The 16,101-nt window shown below is 46.4% G+C and overlaps 1 protein-coding gene across 1 annotated transcript in view; it reads right to left on the bottom strand.

Annotated features, from left to right (window-relative positions):
* The window catches only part of LOC115390556 (vasorin-like), a 29,621-nt gene extending 18,345 nt beyond the window's left edge, over positions 1 to 11,276 (bottom strand). The window contains exon 1 of the mRNA XM_030094460.1: positions 11,063 to 11,276. The gene's annotated coding sequence lies outside the window, so the exon portion shown is untranslated. The remainder of the gene's footprint in view (positions 1 to 11,062) is intronic.
* Between the last annotated feature and the right edge of the window lie 4,825 nt (positions 11,277 to 16,101).

Below are 16,101 nucleotides of genomic sequence, written 5' to 3'. Positions count from 1 at the left end.
AACTTTTGAAATGTTGCTTTAAGCAAGAAATGATTCCGGCTGATTTTATCGTTCTGTCTGCAGTCGTGTTATGATTCTTGACTTTTTGCGAGGAGTGAGAGCGATGTTGACCGTACTGAAGACACGGCCTGCTTCTTAAAGCACGGCTGCGTTTGAAACGGTTACTACGGTAACCACAGGTATTTCTATAACAAACCCAGGACGGAACTGGTGGGTACAAGCGAAGCCAGCCGGACGGAGTTTTTGGGGTTTCGTAGCATTTAATTAGACTTGTGGTGGAGAAGCAAAGTCTGCCCGAGTGGATGCCGACAGATCCACAGACGAAAAGGTCAATAAACTTGAAAGTTGTCAGTCGGCGCTAAAAATACAAAGAGCGTTGCATGACATTGCATCATTGCGCTTATCGGAAACTGCCGCCAGGTCCGGTCTCTCCCTCGGATTGTCGTAAGCTCGCTGCTCGTGATGCTCCTGGTCGGGGGCGTGAGCCTGGGAGGAGGGCGGCGACACGCTTCGCTGCAGCGCCAGCGCCGACACACGACTCCGGGGAAAGCTGGAGAAACGCCTCCAGGCTGGACGGGATGTTTGGAGACGGAGCGAGGAGGAAAACAATGTTGTGTTTATGTCGACGGACGGATCACACACACCAGACACACGGCCTCAGAAACAGAAACCACAGCCGACCCCTCTTTGACTTGGCACAGCGAGTGTGAATGAAGTTTTTTTTACAGCTCAGAATGTGGGTCAACTTTGCTGCTGTCATTTATAGTTCCTACATTTTGTCCCAAAGTAACTGAGTGGGGAAAAAAAAAACCCACAACTGTCACAAGAAATGATAATTCCGGCTCAGAAGCAAAACCGCACCTCCGACAAATTCCTGTCAAGATAAAATCTCAGCCTGAGAGGCTTCATGGTGAAGATGTGATTGACCTGCCGAGGCTCAGCGAATCCGGCCAATCGCAGAGCAGCTTTCTGCACGAGCAGGGGGTAGAAAATTCACTCGCATTAGCTTCAACCGCAGTGAGTAAACACCCGGGCATGCGTGGAGAGGGAAGCAGAGGTTTGCTCACGCATGACTTGGCGCTCCTTGAACAGCCGGGCAGCGGCGGCCTCCAGGTCAGGGCGCCGGGCCGCCAGCATGGAGGGACGGGCAGAACGCAAACGTCAACTCCTCAGGGGGATCACTGAGGTGATCCTAAAATCCAGCTGACTGCAAAGGCCTCGAGCAAGTTACCAGAAATCAGGACGTGAATTCGGCTATTCATTCCTTATTTCGTGGACTGACTCACTCATTATAATCAATTAAAGATGCATCAGTTGATCGACACCAAAATATTGATGCTTCATTCACCACTTTGTCTATTTTTGCATCGATTCATATGATAAAATATGGATTTTCAATACTCTGAGGACCTGTTTACATGACATTGTTTTCAGCACTTAATGCTCAGAACCACTGAAAACGGCTCCGTGTGAACGGGACAAAATGCAACTTCTCTATAGCGCTGCTCCGGCGCATGCCGACCATTTCTTCTGCACCTGCACGAGTAGCAGCTACTTCGTTCACATGTGATGCTAACTGTCACGCCCTGCTCCCCTGCGGCCATACGGGGGCGCTCAGGGTCCGTTTTGTCCCTGGTGCTCGCCCCGGCCCAACTGTTCCTCCTGCCTCGTTAGAGCCCTAATGGGCCTCACCTGTGTCCACCCTATTTAAGCCTGCTTCCCTCACTTGTCCTTGTGGGTCTGTCTGCTTGTTTGTTTGCTGCGCCTGCACCGGCTTAACCGTGCTCAGTCCTGTGTCTTGGGAAATAAAGAAGTTTCAGGTCAACCTGTGCTGCCTGTGCGTGGGTCCTTCCACCCCTGCACCGGGACACTACTGCAGTTATGTGCTCAGATGATACCAAACACAGTCTAATTAGCTGAGATAAAGGATGAGAGAGACTACTGATGATGGTCCCGGTGTCTTTAGGACATAATTACTTGATTAGAAAGAAAATATCATGATTAAAGTTACACTCGTATCTTCAGCTTTTCTGCAAAGTACTGATGCTATGATGTCGACACCAGCTTTGGTTTTACTTGGTTTCAGCTACATCAGACAGCAAATCTAACAGTGCAGAATGACATGATTAGATTTCAGTGATGAGTTTACTCCAGGCCTGAAGGCACAGCAGTGCTGACATGCTACTTCCTATTGCAGTGAAAAATATCTAAATTACTTGAACAAAAATTGCACTCAGAAAGCTACATTAAATATTTCACATGTTAAATTTGCATTAGGAGGACAAAGAAGGACCAAATCCTCTTCATTCTTAGACGTCATTACTGAGAATAAAGAGATAAAAACTCCGACACGCGGAGCAGATATTGAGTCGTCGTCGTTCTGTCACTTCAGATCAGATCAGGACTACATGTGCTGTAAATTCTGCCTCCAGTCTCTTAAAAAAACTGGATTTCTCTGCGGTTTCCTCTCTCAGCTTCATGTGGTTTCCCCTCCGATGAAGCCGTGCAAGAGGAAGCGTCGCTCTTCTGACGGCTCGACAAACACGGGCGACCGTCTGCAGCGGCCGGGCCGCTCCTCGGAGCGCCGTCGTGTTCGCTCCGTGAGCAGACCTGCCTCCATGTGCAGTGTGTGTTGTTTGCTTTCTCAGCTGCTGCATGTGTCGACCCCGGCGAGCCGTTCTGCTCCGCCGGCGGACTGCAGTCCACATAAAGGCGGGGGGGGGGGGGGCAAACACAAACACCAAATCTCCTGCCAAACGCACAATAGTTTCAGTGAGACGCGGCAGTGGCGTGCTGCTCCGTTTCTGCTTTGAAGTGGGAGAGGTTGAGCTGGAAAAACATGAAGTCACATATTTCATAGAGACCAGGCCCTGTGTGATTAAACGGGACAGACAGCGGAGCCCTGCAGCTCGCACCGCTCACACACACAAACACAAATGTTCCAATAAAGTCCAGTTTGTTACATACAGAGCCCTGATCTACTCAAGCACTTAAGATATCCTGTTTTGGTCATAAACTCACTGCCTGAACAGGTAGTGTGTCTAAAAGCAGCCGCACGCATTAATAAGTCAAGCTGATCTTCTAATGATGCCGTGAAATGCAAAGTGACACACTCAATTATCAAATGAGTGTGTTTAACCGCTAATGTCAGGTGTGTCTTTCAGATCCTGCAAAATACTGGGAGGAGTTTAAGCAAAGAAATAGATGAGATTATGTAACAAAGCCGTTGTCTTTTTGGCAATAAATTGGAATAATACGAAATAACAAACAGTATAATTCGAAAAGATGTCTCTTCATAGCGTCTTCATAATTTGATTATGAGCTGGAATAAAGTACAAAATGATCCTGAAGACACATGTAAAATACAGAAATAGATTGAAAACTTTAGCAGAATGATAGAAAATGGACATGAATGTACAGAAAATGAAGCAAAATAACCAGAAACAAAAAATGACGTAACATTTTCTTCAAAAGGAAACTACTACAAAACCTTCAAACACCTACAAAAAGACAAAAGAAGCACCACAACTCCCCTTCACAAACTCTCATGCATATAAAACGCGTCAAGAAGAATCAAACAAACGGTGTCCGATATAAAATGACCACAAAGTCAATAATCCACATCTACACTCCTTTATATACCATGATCCAATGAAGCTGCATATTTGAAAGAAAATTATGATGATAAGATAAATTTCTCATTATTTTGTTTTAGAATATCATCTAAATATCTAAAAGGAAAATGTTCCTTTCAGATAAGTCAACAGTACGACAGTTTCAAAAAGTCAAAATGTGTAAATGAAAACAATCAAAGGTAGCGGTGCAAAACACCCCCCTTCCTGAGGTACACACACACACACACACACACACACACACACACACACACACACACACACACACACACACACACACACCTTCCCAGGCCTGTGAATAATGGCAGCAGTCAGGTTTTAATGAGCAGGGAGATCAGTGAAAGCCAGAAGTCTGTGAAGTGACCCAGCGCCCAATCAGGCCTGGACACAGATATATTACATTTAATTTGTGCCGTGAAACCCCTCCATCCACCCCGCGCTCCTCTAATGTGGCCCATGTGTTGTGCTCGAGGTGTACGGAGTACCGTTTGACCGGCCGGCTGCTTGTTTTGGACCTGCACCGGCCCGTCTGTGTTTACGGAGCGTCTTGCTTCAGACGTGGCTTAACGGACCGGGGCAGAACACACGACAGACGCAAATAAACACACACACACACACACACACACACACCGTCTCCCATCTGAGGAGATGCGAGAGCACAAACTTCAGTCCATGCATGTTAGAAATGTGGGATTCGTGCACATAAAGTAGATTTATTGTTAGCAGTATTGTTCCAGGTAACAGAATATGTGTGACGTCCGCTAACTGAAGCACTTCCAGATACAAAAGCAAGCAGTCCATTGATGTCGTCATAACCCGATAGCTTTGGCTTCATTTCTTCTTTACACAGTCACGACTGCTCGATAGCTGCAGAAGAAACTACATTAGCTGCAAAGTTCCACTTAAAAAAGGCAAAATCCTCAACTTGATGGACTTGTTAAATTTAAGGGCTTCTCACCCACATTTTAAACTCTGCTTAGGTGCTTCGACTTAAATCCAGAATTTCTATGTTGAGTTTTCAGTGACTCTGAACACTGACAGAGAAAACCAAAAACCAAATGTTTGCGCTTGAGAATGTCAGAGGACAAAAATGTTATCTTTCGTGCACAGTCCCATAATTCCCAGTGTAACTTAGCACTTCCTGTATCCCTGTGTCTCACATCAGCCCTCCGAACACTCGCTCTCCTCCCCACGAAACGCACATTAAAGCTGCTTCAGACAAACCACTGAACCAGTTTCCACTTTACTGAAGAATCGTTTGGTTCTCATCGATGTACAGATGAGGAAATACCACGGACCGGTAAAGTACCAGAGAAAGATGAGGCAGTGAAAACAAACGGGTTGAGCTAGCAAGCTGGAGGGAATGTTGTTTAATGACTCAAAGCAAAAACTCTTCAAGTTCACAAGTTGTTCTTCTCTGTTTTCATGTGTGTGTGTGTGTACAATGTTTTCCTGGTGTAATTACTCTCAGCTTTCGGTTCATATTGTTATTGGAATTCCTGTTTTACGACAGAAACGAGCACGACGCTGTCGCCGTGAAGTGGCGCCCGGCCGCACGAGACAGAGCCGCTTAATCCGCAGAAACACTCTCACTTCCACGGCAGTCTGACTTCAACACGTCGTATTATACGGCTCATTTGTCGTATCGTTTTGTTTTATCGCTCCTTGTTAAAGAAATGAATGAATGAAGCGGAACTACTGACAAATCCCAAACACAGATTTTGCGGTTAGCTTAGCATGGTTAGCTGCTGAGAAGAATCACTTCAATACAAGCTGACTGTGCTTTTTCAATGCAGAGGAGCAGATCTGTCCAATGTTCATGAGTTTTAAAGATCCAGTTTTTCAGTTCAGCTCCACAGTGGGAATGTAATCCATAAACCGTCATTGTTGTGAACGTAGAGCGACAGTGGAAAAGTCTCTCTGGCCTCCATGTTTGAGGCTGGGTGTGTTTTTCTTTCTCCGGCGGTCCGAAGCCTCGTCTGACCAGGAATGGAACCAGACTGTACCGGACGGCGAGGCGCTGGCTCAGTCAGCTCCATTTCTTCTTACGTGGATAATCTGGATTTGTAAATTTGTCCTTGATTCAACACTGGCCCCCGCGCCTCCCTCTCTCCGCCTGTGTTTCTTCTGCTTCGTCAGTTTCTTGTCCCGGTCGGCGAGTTGACTGGTTCACCCTTTGACTCCTGACCTCTTAATCCCCTGCCAGCTGCAGCGAGGCCTCCAAGGAGGGCTGCGTGATAGTGTGTGTAAATATGTGTGTGTGTGTGTGTGTGTGTGTGTGAGGGACGGGAAGAGAAGGACTGACTGGCTGCAGATTATATTTGCATTTGTGACTTTTTTTCAATCAGGAGTCGTAAACGAAATCACAGCCCTTCAGCAAACACTGACGTCGTTACGGTCGGGTTGAATAATGAGCCAAAACGTGTTAACAACATAAATACACATGGATAAAGTGAGCAGATGAACGTCCCTGAAACTCGTTTCCCCTCCACCCGAAGCCGTCATTTATCCTTCTGGTAGAGGAACTCCGTCTTTTGTTGGAAATCAATGCCGAACATGAACATCATCCGTACCGAAGAAGAACATGCAAACTCAATAACAGATGCCTCAGAGTCCAGAATCAAGCTGTTAGTCAGTCAACCACCTTTCTGCCGAAATTCCTCAAAGAAAGCTGAAAAAACTGAATCGAAACTAGAATAAGATGAAATTAGCATGAAGGTCCCACTATTTGAAAACCCGTTGCGCGGAAAAGAGTTTCCAGTCTCACTGAAAACCTGTTTGACCTTCCTTTAAGTGAAATGTGTCGTCAGAACAGAGGAGAGGATGCCTGACATCAAAGTCTCGGACGATTTCAGTGATTCGCGTGATTTTTCAAATCCATTCATTACTCTTTTACTTAATGACACTTTCCTAAAAAGCAAACGCATCCCTGCAGACAATTCTCGTTCAGTAAAGCCTTTAAATAGGAATTAACATCTAAATGTAATTGTGTACCTGTATGTCCACAACAGCATTAATACTGCAGGCAAAGGCAAAGAAAGGCGAAGAGCTTTCAAAAAGTTCCACCCTGTGTTTTCAGTGATGCCCAAAACACGGCAGAGGTTTTCCATTTTCACTTGAAAACGCTGTCATGTAAACAGGTCCTAACTTATTTTTTCCAAGTACAAAAAAAACTCTTTCACTAATGGTGCAAATCGACTCCCGGGACAGCTAAATCGGGGGGGTTAACTTGTCAAAAACAAAAGAAGGAGAGCAAAACGAGACATGATGCTGCACGCACACCTGAGCGCTGAAGTCACAAACACACTTCCTGAAACTTCCCCCGGAGGCGTCCCTGGTAATCGAGCGCACGTCCCGACACATACGTCGAGCCGAGCACAAGCTGGGACCTCGCCGCACGCGTCCCGGGTAACCGGCCCGGCCCGCCGGCCGCGTCTTTCCTCACCTGCTGCGTGTCGGAGCGGTTCAGAGTATCGCCGGTCCAGACCCCGGCCCCCCTTTGAAGTGCTTTGTGAGTCCCTGCAGCCCCCCGGGCCCGGCGTGTCGCTGGTGTGTGTGTGCGTGTGTGTGTGTGTGTGTGTGTGTGTGTGTGTGCAGGGGGGATGAGGGCTGTTGAATAGGGATGAAAGAGTGTGTGTAGGAGCTGACTATTTGCCCTCAGGGGGAAAGAAAAGATAGAATGAGGCTCAGAGGAAAGAGGGGGGGGGGTTTCCTAATCTACTAGACGGCTCCCCTACACAAACACACACACACACACACACAGATACACTCCGAGCCTCAGGTAATGATGTGGCTGCCGCTGAAGGATGAGGGCTACAAAGACTTCAGACAGATTCGGTAGCAGGAAGAGGAAAGCCGGTCTAAACAGAGTCCTGACGGAAAATCAGCTGCTTCGTACCGGGTTCCTTTAAGTTTTCAACATCATTTCCACTGGAAACTACTCGGATCGCTATATTTTCTTTTCAGAAACAGTGTCAACTTCATGTTATCAAGAGATGGATCTGAGTCTGGCAGGTCTGCGGGAGATAAGCCCCCAAGGCGTCTCCTGGTACCACTCGGGTCTCTGTCTCTCTCTCTTTACCTTCCTACCAAACCGCCGTGTTTACTCAACACATTGCGGGGGTGCGGCGAGGGGGGAGGCTCCGAGAGCCACGCTTCATCGCTTAGCAAAGGAGTAGAAACCCCTAAACCAGCCCTCAGGGGTGGAGGGGGGACGGAGCTGGAGGGCAAGTCGAGGTTCCCCTCTGGTGAGCGTGTCAGGACTCGGCCTGTTACGCGCCGCCTCGGTCTAGAATTCCTCTGGTGTCGAGAAAAGCTTGTAAAGAGGTAACGCGAGCCGTTTTATGTCGCTGAAAACAGAAACCAAATTTAGCAAAACTCTTAACTGCAGGCGTGTAAATAACAGCGTGTTTAGCTCCTTCAGGTTTGGATGTGCGCGCGTCAGAATGCAGCAAAGAAACGGCGTTTTAAACGACGGCTTAACAATCCGCGCCGAGAGCAGAGGGCAGCGGTCGGAGAACCCTCGCTGCCCGGCGCCCAGAATCGTTTTGTGGGAGTTAATAGGGAGTTTGCATGCTCTGCCTGGAAGGGTTTCCCTTGGAGAAATGTTTCAGGTGACTGTGTGGCTGCGTTTCTGTGTTGATGGAATGTAAACCCATCCGTCCGTCACACAGCGCTAACCTTCCCCCCTCAGTGTTTGACACATGCAGAGGATGCAGGCGGAATCCTTCAAAAGCTGTCGGTGGATATTAAGAAGACTTGTTGATGAATGTAATCCAGGGTTTTTTTTTGCAGAATCCTTTTGTTATCCGGTTCTGAGAAGCGTAAGTGGGGTTTGAGCGGGAGCGAGGGTGACGTTCAGCTCTACATCAAAGAGATGTCCGGAGGAAAATATTAGCCCAACTGCTCCAAAAACAGGACGGAAAACAGATCCAAGAGAAATCAGAACAGGAGGAGGAGACGAGGACGGAGGGCGAGGCTGGAAGTGGGGCTCTCGGCGGCGGTTAAAGTGTCACATCTGCACACGTCAAACACGAGTCCGAGCAAACGAGCAGAGAGGAGGGCAGAATGGCAGAAACAGCGGAGCCAGTGCCTGAAATCAAAGAACAAAAAGCACTGCGGAGAGGCGTTAATGGAGAAAACAGGGAAGTTTAGACTGAGAAGTGTTGAGGAGGCAACAGGTGTTACTGACATGAGAAAACAAGAGCTTAAAGTTTATCACTGCTCTTATTTTCCATAAAAAGAAACCCACTTTAACGAGCGATACAGTGACCGAGGTCTGACCTGCTGGGGGGGAGGGTGTGTGTGTGTGTGTGTGTGTTCATGTGTGTGTGTGTGGAGCACCAGAGCACCACAGGGCACACTTTAACTGCACTAAGAAGAGGAGCTTCAAGCCGGTGTGGCTGATAACCACTGAAATCTCATCCATACACACACGCACACACACACACACACACACACACACACACACACACTCTAATCCACAGCTCGGTCCGCTTCACCTTGTACCTCTTAACTTCCTTCATGGGGTTATTAACTCCCTGATTGGGGAGCTTTCCTCCGGGTTCCCCTCTATTTAGTTGTCATGGTGGCATGACCCCGACACTTATTAGCTGACCCCCGGGATTAGCCCGAGCTGGAAAACAGGGCTGGGGGGGCTCGGCGGGGTTAAGCCTTCACCTCGAGGTGCTGGCTGCAGCATCTCACAAAAACCTTAATTAAATTGCTGAGACACCGAGCGAGGAATGTTTGCTTTGCTCTCCCCTCTCTCGGCTGCGGACCCCGGCCCATCGCTCCGGCCGCTCAAGTCTTTGCTTTTCCCAGACTCGCTCTCCGCTCGGGGTTTGTTTTACGGCCAGACGGTGGGAGAGGAGAGGAAGACGGCAGGTAGCAGTCTGGATGTGAATCCTCGGTGCAAACTCACAATAAAGAGGCAGCAACAGCAGCGATGTGAGCAGTCCAGGTACACGTACGTGATGAGACAAGTGGATCCATGAGGACCGTTTCTGAACATGTAACCGCTGAGCCTTCACAGGAGATCAGCGCTGCTTTTCTCTGGGGAGTCACTCATCAGGGATTTCAGGGATGTAAATGTCAGGAAAAGACTGTTTTCACAAGTTTGACTTCAAAATAACAGAAAAAGTAAAGACTGTCCTGCAAGTTGTCCAAAACAAGATTTTAAGAAAAAGATTTTTACTGCTCTGAAGTAAAAAAATAAAGAATAGGTTTCTAATGATGCCTGCATTTATCAAAACTGACAGTTTTTAACAATCTTACCAGTACTGGCATGTCCATAAAGCCAAATTCATGCTCATATTTAGCATGGTATAGCTTTATTTTTAAAGCAGTCTTGCAATTTTTTTATCCAATTTTTCCCACAATTTGTCTGAAGTCACAAAGTCAACCTTCAACATGAAGATATCGCTGATGAGCTTCTCTATTTCTGACAATCAAACTGTAATTAGTTGTATTTCTGCAGTGAATGTTGAACTCCAGATGTTTTACTTCAGTTCTGGCTGTTTCGGACTTTTGTTTCTTTTCTTATAAGTCCAAGTATGCAGGTAAGCCTGTTTGCTGACAGTGAAAGATGATTAAAATATGCTGGTAGAGTGAAACTCCACCAAATATGTGTTTAATTAGATTTATTCAGGAGGCGTGCCAAGAAGCTCATTCATCACTTTCATAAAAGGACTCAGACATCTGCATGCACAGAGCTTTTTGTCATCTTAGCAGAGTATCTGCTCCTAAACTCATGAGGATTATGATAGCACAGGAGAGGAACGACTCCAGCAAGTCTTGTAGATCTTTTGGGACACTGCAAAACCTCGAAACAGTATAATTGTTTGGATTAATGCGCATAAAATACACATCTCTATGAATTCATCAGCGCATGCAGCCACTCTTACTGGACTTTAGTAATCTGTCTAAACTGACAGAACCCAGTGGGGAAACTGTGATTTAGTCTCTGTGAGTCACCATCAACCATCCAAATTGAGATCTGTCCGGTCGGAGGTGAAACGGGACCGTGGAGGAGCAGATAACGACTTCTGATCCGATGCGTTCGACCCCGCCGCGGACCGAGATGAGAGCTAATCCGGTTTCCACGGCTCCGCGCAGGGAAACACTCCTCCCTGCTGTCCCGCTGCCCGAGAACCGCGTCCGTCCCACAGATCCTGACCCGAGATAGTGACCCGTGGCCCCGCGAGAGGAATGCGAGGAGCCGCGGGGAGAGCGCGCGCCTGCACGGGGAGCGCTCGGGACGCGGAGCCGGTGACGGATCAATTACCGGAGCGTCAAAGTTTACTGAACCGATTCACTCCGGATAATCTGGTTTACCCAACGCAACGAGTAGGGGAAGAAGTTACACAGCCGAACAAAATGCATGATCAAACTCTGAAATCAGCCACGACAGAAGCGCGTGAGAGGTTTACCTTGACGGAGTAATCCAAAATCCGAGAGGCTGCGCTCGAGCCGCTTCCACGCAAACCTGGTATCCACTTTCCTGACGTGTCTCTCGATGCAAAGCTGCAAAAAGTGTCTGAGGGAAAAGAAAAAGTCTCCAGAGGCAGCGGCGGGGCTGCGGGAGGAGGCGTCTCGGTGCGCTGCGCTCAGGTCCGCTGACCAGCGGCGCACAGACCTTCTCCAACTGCAGCGCGCGCTGGAGTGAGGCGAGCGCTTAAACGAGCCGGGGAAGAAGTGGGAGGCGCACCGGGCCCGGCCCGGCCCGGCCCGGCACGGCACGGCACGGCCCGCGCTCAGTGCGCGGCCCCGACACCGCCTGCACCTGCAAAGCAAGCAAATCAATCCCCGCAGGGACAAAACGCGCTCCAAGTGCGTGCGCGCGAAGGGTGGAGGTCCCGTTTCACTACCGAGGGGACAATAAAGTGATTCAATATCAACAGCAACTTTTGTTTTTGAGAAAGAGAAACTACTACAATAATAATGCAACCCATTTTTTTTTAAATAAAAGCTAAATTCGAGTCAATAAAGCTGATAGAGCCTCCATGATGGCCAACGACACAGTAAATTCCCAAAACAGTTATTGTACAACATTTGAACCTTTTGCAACAGTAACATTTTTGCATCCAGTGGAAGATTTCTTGAAAAAAGAATCAGTTTAGTGAAGTTTTCTTAACAAATTAACTCCATTTGATATCAATGAAGGAATTCACACCCTCGCTTTATTGGCACATTATTACACTCTCCTTATTACATAAATCAGTATGAAGAATAAGAAGTGTGACAGCTGGATAGTGAATGGACAAACTAAATCACGTGAACGGGATGCAGTGCGTTGCAAACGCACACGTGATTTCACTTATTAGTTCCGTTTACTTTAAGATTGTGCAGCTTAAAATATATTTAATTTATTTGTTTGCATAGTGAGACTTGGAAAGATCAGTAATCATTTTATGGTGGGATTCTTATTTTCTTTACAGGAGGGGCAGACTTGCCATTATGATTTAATTTTAAAGTTTTTTAAGTTATTTTTTATTATCTGTTCTCTCGTTTACATGTGCACCATTTGAAATGTGTGTAATGTTTTGTTTCGTTTGTTTTTTTGTTTTGGTATTTGGCACAAAATATTTTAGAACAGTGAAGTGTATTACATTGTCACATTAGTAACTTATTACTCTGATTCAGTTATATATTCAGAAATGATCCTGGTACCTGATTTATAAGCAACTTTAAATGAACAGGACTTCCATTCAAATTTGCTGGGGTTTTAGTGACACTTTAAAGATTGAGTTTCTCTCAAGAAGCACAAACGTCCAGATTAAATACGAGCTTCAAGCTGAAGTTAATGAGTGAATCAGTCAGACAGAGTGTGAGTCACAGCAACACCACGATAACGCAGCTATGTGCAGATCAATACGGAGGCCTGGATTCATGAGACAGGTCGAAGTGAGACAATCGGCGCTTTCATACGTCGATGTTTTGGTCTCAAAGTGGGAGCTGAGTTTTAGACAGCTTCCAGGAATCATTCACGACTAGAACGATGATGCTCTTTAGGTTTTGGTCTGGAGTTAATACGAAATAGGAGCGTCTGATATGGAAGGTTTTCTAAAGTTCTGTCTTGAAAACAGCCTGTCTTGAATACTGGTGTGCATTCAGGCTGGTGAAGTGACAACTTTACTCATGAAGAAACCAATTCAAAGACCTGGAACATAATTGATTGAACTGCTAATTGTATTGATCACCACTTCAACATCACATTGAAGAGCGCATGTTTGATCCCAGCGCAGAACAAATGTTTTGGGTTAAAACTCCCTGAACCTGAACCTGTGGAGCATCTCAATCTGAAACTTCACGATTCACACCTTCACAGTGTCTTGTTTTGATGGAATGTTCTTGGGACAATCAGCTGAAAATGTGTTTAACAATGATTCCTGGTGGAAGGTCTGTGTGTGTGTGTGTGTGTGTGTGTGTGTGTGTGTGTGTGTGCCTGAGGCCCTGTTTACACAACTTTTTCAAGTGATAACGGAAAACTCCTGCTGATTTACGTCTGTTTACATGACGACGGCGCTCAGAGACGCTGAAAGTGCAACTTTTTTGCAAAATGCTTCCAAAGTGAAACTTTTGGAAAAGCACTCCGTTTCTGTGTAAACGGGGGAAAACACAACTTTTCCTCCGCGGGCCGTGCACACCACAGCTGTATAGACGGTTCCTCTGCTGAAGAATCACAACAGCGGCACTTTTAGAGTTGAGAGTCGCTCTTAACTTCACTGTCTGTGGCCAGTGTCTGTGTTCTCCCACCGTCAGTGTTTAATAGCTTATTGTTCTCTGCAGCATGTGTGATTTCATTACAAAAGTAAAACCGTGCTCGCCAGCCTCCTCTTACTGTAACTACATCATCTTCTGAGTTTCTCCTGGTTCTGTATAAACGGACATTGTTTTCCTGACGCTGCCGTGGAAATGTGAAACTTTTTCTGAAACAAAAATGATGAGTTTTCATTTGAAACATTATGCAAACAGTTCCTGTGTGTTTTCTTTTAAATGGTTACTCAAATCATACAACGAATAACTGGTTATGTGAAACATTACTTATTTTCATTTGTAGCATTGGTGTTTGGTTGTTCATTAACATTATTTAAAGCCACCTGACAGTAAATAAAACCAAAGCTGGTTCTGCCGGAGGCGGCGTCTGAATAATGGTAATTTTGATGTCTTATTATTTAACAGTTCAGCTGTAAAACACATCAGTGCTGTACCGGATTTGGCTTCACATGGTGTCAGATTGTAAAAAAAAATAGAAATCAAAGGTATCACTCTTTAACATTTGCATGTTAGCTCTGTCCGGAGCGCTCACCCGCCTCTCACATTTCTCTTTATTTACAGTGCGGGGTCTCGGTTCGCCGTTTCCATTTTCAGCTCATGTATTAATACCCCGCCTTGGGAAAGCGAGTGCAGGTGCACCGCTAACCGAACGCTTCCGCCCGCCGCCTCAGCTGCAAACGAGCGGCGGACGGAGTCGCCGGATTCAAGCGTGGGGCGGCGCCGGAACACCCCGAAACCCGAAACCCCGGCCGCCGCCGCATCAGACGGACGCCGATAAGCCGCAAGAACGGTAGCGGAATAGCTCCACGCTACGGGCGTGCAGCTGCGCGTGTGAACACGGCGAGGAGGGCCGGGCGCTCTAAAACCAGACGGTCAGTCAGACGAGTCCAGACGTGCGTGAGCCGCTGTGTGTGACTGTTGTGTCAGGCCTTCCCTGACATGCGAACAACAACAAACACACCGGGACTGTTGTGGTTCTGTCAGCTCCGAGACGCTCAGACCGCTTTGCTCTTTTCGCGTCAACAAACACCCAAACCGCCTCGCTGCACGTCAGACTGTCCCGTCGACACAAGACAGCTGGCGAAACGCCAGGTTTAGAGCTTTCTGCTCTTCAGAGGCAGGTTTTCCTCGTGTGTTACAAAGCTGACGGCATGTTTTTGTATTTTCATGTCGAGAGTGATTACATCAGTCAGTCCCAGTTACTTAGCCTGAAACCCTCCGTCCAGCAGGTGAGGCGCTCAGTTTCACCTCTGTCATGTTCCAGATCTGCCGTTCCTGTGAATAATCTCTATCTGGGCTGAAAACAGTTGATCTGTGTGTTTTTCCCACTTGTGCTGAAGCAGAAACGAGGAGTGTTACCGGCCGTCCGTCCCTCCTCCGCAGTGTGCGGCGGCATCGTTCCTGCCAAAGGACGGCTCTGTGTTTGCGCCAGCGGACTCGCAAGGTTGAGAAAGAGGAACACACTGTGACAGGAGTGCGAGAAAACAAACAGAGCGGAGCAGGTCCGTCACGGCCGTGTTTGATCTGTTGTTGTACAGTGAAACACCGAGGTGGAATTTTCTCATGGGAAGAAATCAATGCGACCAAACGCGCCTGGTGCTGATTCCTCTCCAGCCTCCGCACACGGACTGTTTTCTGGTGGCTCTCCAGAGCAGCTGGGATCCTGAAAGTCTTCCTGGTCTTTTCTTGGTCTTGATTCGTTCTCGAGTTCGGTGTTCTTGAACACAACACTACGTTTTACAAGCAGCAGCAGACTGACTTCAGGGGTTACTAAAGGTTAAAAGTAAATATTTACTCGTGAAAATGAGATTCCGCTGCTTTTCTCTGTATTACATTATTTACATTATTACTATTATTGAGTCGGTCCAATGACTCGCTGAGTTAGTTGAACTAAAATGTGATGAAACTGATCCCAGGAGAGTTAGATATATTCTTATGAATGATGAAAAGTGAGAAAGCCCTGCAAAAAGCTGTTATTTCCCAGAAATGCAGCTCTAGTCCTGTATTATTGCATTGTTTGCTGCACCTATTACATTCAGAAAGGATTTTTAAGCACTACTTCAATCATGTAATAACTCGTTACAATATCTGCAAAATGTTACTGTAATAATGGATCAAATACACCAAGTTTTTACATTATATGTTTTATTTCATTGAAAAAAGTCAAAATTAGGACATTATTGTGACAGATCAACCTTTATATCAAACCACCTGGCATAAAACTGACTAACAAAACCATGTACTCTAATAATGTCTGGTGGAAACACACAAACCCACATGTAAAACAAGAGAAGAGTTAGATCAGGAGTAATCATGTTCCCTTCTTTCTCGAAACAGGAGTTTGTAGACAAAGTTACTGTTGATTGGTTTGATTTTGTAAAAGAAAAGAAGAAACAAATTCTATCCATTGGTTTTTTTTGTTTTTATTTCAAGGCTTGCTGTGCATTTATTACTAGTTGTTAATTAGGTTGCTGCTGGAATGAACCAAACAATCAAAGTCGCTTTTCCTTATTAATGCAAAAAGTTTTTCCATTACAGGGACGTGTTTTTCCCAGTTCAGCCTTTCATAAAGGAAATTCTATTTATTTTTCACATCGCGATCGTATAAGTGGAAACAGTTTGATTCAGTTCAGGTTTATTTGTATGGTGTCAGATACAACACAGTCATTTCAAAGCACTTTGATGGAGAAAA

This window comes from Salarias fasciatus, chromosome 6 (genome assembly GCF_902148845.1).
Source record: "Salarias fasciatus chromosome 6, fSalaFa1.1, whole genome shotgun sequence".
Taxonomy (NCBI): Eukaryota; Metazoa; Chordata; class Actinopteri; order Blenniiformes; family Blenniidae; genus Salarias; species Salarias fasciatus.
This window is presented reverse-complemented; position numbering and strand designations above follow the sequence as displayed.